Below are 4555 nucleotides of genomic sequence, written 5' to 3'. Positions count from 1 at the left end.
TTTATCTGCTTTGTCCATAGGATAAACAAGCTCAGTGGGGAGATGGTAGGTATCACAACCCAGCTTTTTCCAAGTCTCTGATAATGGAACCCATCTTCAAAATTTTCCCATCAATATAGTACTATTTTTTTATTTACCATTCTTGTATGAAGGGAAACTCCTGGGGGCTTCAACTTGACCCCTTTTCCAAATAAGCCTTATTCCTCAGGCCAGTGTGCCAATGTGGGGATTCTGCCAGTTGTCAAACATGATAATTCCAATTATACTTTCACAAATTGGGTGATTATTCTGCAGGCCCACTGGGTCTACTGTGATTCAGATGTAGACCAAGATTCTAACTATCATCTGGCCACCAAAAGTCACCACTGTTTTTTTGGAGGGCCAGTGGCACTTGGGTCTCTAGAAATTAGTGTCAACTTAGTGTCTAATAGTTCCTGTGATTGGCAGAATTTCAGCCTGCAAGGCCTCTGAGCCCTTGTCATGACCATGACTATGTTCTGCTACATAACAAAAGGGACATTTCAAATGTAATTAAGGTTACTAATCAGTTGGCTTCAAGATAGTGAGAGTATCCTGAATTATCCAGGTGCGTCCAGTATAACTATACGTGCCCTTAAAAGCAGAACATTTTCTTCCAGCTGAGAGCAGAAGAGGACATTGGAGAGGGAAGCGGGGGTAGGGTAGGAAATCAGAGAGATTCAAAGTATAACATGAACTTGACCTACCATTGCTGTTTTGAAGATGGAGGGGACTATATTAAAATGTGAGAAGGAAATGAATCCTGCCAACAAAACAATTCCTGGAAGAAAACTGAGCCTCAGATGAGAATCAGCTGATACTTTGGTTTTACTCCCGTAAGACCAAGAGCAAAGAATCTCGCCATGCCCTGCTGTACTCCTGACCCACAAAATCTGTGAGATAACACATTTGTGTTGTTTTTGGTTGCCAATTTTGTGGTAATTTGTTAGAGGAGCAATTGGAAACTAATACAATCCCCCGAAGATCTGAGTATAAATATCAACCAACATTTTAATACGCTTCCCCTTAATTTCATTCCAAGGATACCATAATAAACTAACTACTGACAGATCCCTGTGGGTCAAAGCATTCTGGCTCCCACTATATCTCTGTTTCTCTTTACAGTGAAGGTACGGTTGTCTCTCAGTGTACTGGGTGGGGAGGATTGGTTCCAGGTCTCCTGCATATACAAAATCTGCTCATACTCAAGTCTCACACTCAGCCCTGTGGAGTGTTTATAAAAAGTCAGCCTTCCATATATGCAAGTTTTGCATCTTGAGAATACTGTATCTCAATCAGTGTTTGGTTGAAAAAATTCTGTGTGTAAGTGGACCCATGCAATTCAAACAGGCCAACTGCACTTACTTTTACTTTGGTAGTCAAGTTTTGTGACTTAACGTCCACTGCTCTGAGATCCTATTATCTCTACTGAAATCAAAGAGAGAGTGTGTCTCCACCATCATACCTAGGCTACTGCAAGAGTTCCCTATGAATATAAAAGCCTTGGGTGAAGGCAGTTTTCTCTGGGACCTGTGGGAAGTTACTTGGCGATGCGTATGTGTGCAGTGTCATATGACAAATCTTCTCCAAAATTCCTATCTCCTTAAGTCTTTGATTCCTTTCCTTTACATTATGTCAAAAAAGTCCTGACACTTGAGCATCAGTAAACATAGACCATTATTGATTTCAAGTTTAAGCCAACAAACCGAATAATTCTTTGTACAACAATTTTACATCCAGAATCTTTAAGTGTAATCACATCATTTAGGCATTCCTTACACGCAACTTCCCCAAGTGAGATTATTAGAGTGAGACCGTGTTATATTCCATCTTCTTTGGTTTACTACCCTAAAAATACACTTACACATATTCCTCAGGTTTCTGCTAATACATAATAATGCAATAATGCTTTTTAAAAATACACTTTATTTTCCAGAGTAGTTTTGGGTTCACAGCAAGCAGGAGGCACACAGGTTTCCTATATACCCCCTGTTTTCACACATGTGTAGCTTCCCCTATTATCAACATCCCCTGCTAGGGTGATACATTTTTTATAATTGATAAATCTACATTGACCCATAATCACCCAGAGTCCAAGTTTTCATTTGGGTTCACTTTTGTTGTTGTTCACTTTATGGGTTTAGATAAATACATAATTTGTACCCACCTTACAGTATCACACAAAATAGTTTCACTGCCCTCAAATCCCTTTTTGTTGTTCCTTTTCCACCCCTTTTACCCATAACCCCTGGCAACCACTCATTTTTTTTAGTCTTCACAGTTTTAACTTTTTCAGAATGTCATATACTTGGAGTCATACAGTATACAGCCTTTTCAAATTGGCTTCTTTCATTTAGTCATATGTATTTAAATCTCATCTATGTCTTTTCATGGCTTGATAACTCATTTCTTTTCAGTGCTAAATAATATTTCATTGTCTGGATGTACCACAGTTTATCCATTCTCCTACTGAAGGACATCTTGGTTGTTTTCAAGTTTGGACAATTATGAATAAAGCTACTTTAAACATCCATAGGCAGGTTTCTGAGTGTACATATGTTTTCAACTTTTTAAGGTATATACCAAGTTGTATGCTTGCTGGATTGTATGGTAAGAATATGTTTAGTTTTGTGAGAAACCACCAAACTGCCTTGCAAAGTGGCTGTACCATTTTCCATTCCCACCAGCAATGAATGAGAGTTCCTACTGCTCCATAATCTTGTCAGCATTTGGTGTTGTCAGTATTCTGGATTTTGGCCTATGGCATGTTTTTTCACGTATGAGCTATTTTTCCTGGATGATACATCATATTTGCCTTATGGAGCATCTGAAATTTGATCAGAAGTACAGGACTAGTAGGAAAAAGATACAGTTATGGTGGCTATTCAGGACGATAGGCATTCCATATAAGTACCTTTCCCAAGTGAGATTATTAGAGGATTTTCCAGCAGTGGACAGCTGTTCTCATCAGACTCAGGGGGGATATCTATTTTTATTGGTCAAAGAAGCTCAGAATGACTTGGAGATTCAAGATCCTCAGCCCCCTTTGAGTTCAGATGGAAACCCTTACGCCAGGTTTCAGTTCTAAAACTTCTTCCTTGTCAATCCCCTAACTTTCACATGACAGTCTTGTTGAAGCTGTGAATTCAACTTACCTTTCAATTGTGCAACTCACACAATTAAATTTAGTTAGTGTTTAATATGGGACAGTACCAGTCCTGTGGCTATAAGAAACAAGTGATTATTTTAGGGCTGCTGCTGAATCTTTTCTGGATCTCTGATTATGACTTGACATGAGATATTAAAGTCTTGAATTCGCCAGTTTTCTTTCTGAAAGCACGCAGTACACTCAGAAGACATCCTCCACAACAACGCTTATAATCATCATGACTGTCTTAAGAGTCAAGAGCAGCAGCAACTTGGGCTCCCAAGCCACTTATTTCAATAGGTACTTTATTTAAACAACCAAAGTAATAATGGTGATGCTATTGCATGCGATGCATTTCATTTTTCATTGGCAAGGAGTTTAACACTGGGTTCAAGCTCAGGGACTTTGCCAAAGCAATCCCCAACTCCCATCTATGAAGGTCGATTTTCCAGGACCACTCCTGGTAACAACTTTTCTGTCAGTCAGCACCTAATGAGGAGACAAAATCCATGCCAATTATTTGAACATGGAAGTAGCAACTACAGGAAGCAGCTACTGACCCAAGGGTTGAAGGAACAAAGGAAGAGTTAGGAGTTATTAAAATGTATACATTTAGAGGCTGGGTCCTGCAGAACTGACAGTCATATTTTTTCTTCACATATTCTGATGTCTCTGAACTAGGAGGATAGTCCCAGTGGATCTGACTCAGAACTCTGAGGACGGGGTGCTGGCTGGCTGGAGCAAGGCCTAACATGGAGAGCTGGAAAAGCAACAATGTGGCTTGCGGATTTCATCACTAACATCACAAAGCTGAGTATAGTAGGGAGGGTGTGGAGTTCTGAGACCGCAACTTAACCAGCAGCACAGAGTAACTTATTCTGAAGCCCACAGTCTCCGAAATAGCCGTCTTTAAATCTTATAAACGTTCCCACACTTTCCTTTATATCCATTTTCTTAATTTCATTCTCTCCATAAATTTTGGAGTTGGCAGAGTTGCATTCAGATTTCAGTTTTGTTTCTAAACTTATGAGCTATGTGACTGTAAGCAAGCTATTTAACTTCTTTTAGACTTACTTATCTATAAGCCAGGATTGCAATATCTATTTCACAGGATTGGTGTAGATGTTATGTGAAGCAAAGTTTGCATGATGTGTACTTGGCATATGCACAGCGTGTGGTACTAGCAAGGCCACGCTGGTTCACCTCCTTCCCCTTCAGGTGTGTCTTCTCCATCACTCTTCCTCCTTTTCTTTCAGCCTCTCGTACCTAGCCTTTTTCACTGTGTCTTCTCTCTGTCTTTTCTCCTCTATTTTGTTCTCTTCTCCCCCTTTTCATTCTTGTCTCCATCCTTTAATACTCTAATTCATCTTTTTTTTTTTTTTTTTTTTT

Source organism: Mandrillus leucophaeus, unplaced genomic scaffold, assembly GCF_000951045.1.
Source record: "Mandrillus leucophaeus isolate KB7577 unplaced genomic scaffold, Mleu.le_1.0 Scaffold58, whole genome shotgun sequence".
NCBI classification, from domain to species: Eukaryota; Metazoa; Chordata; class Mammalia; order Primates; family Cercopithecidae; genus Mandrillus; species Mandrillus leucophaeus.
Note: the sequence above shows the minus strand (reverse complement) of the source record.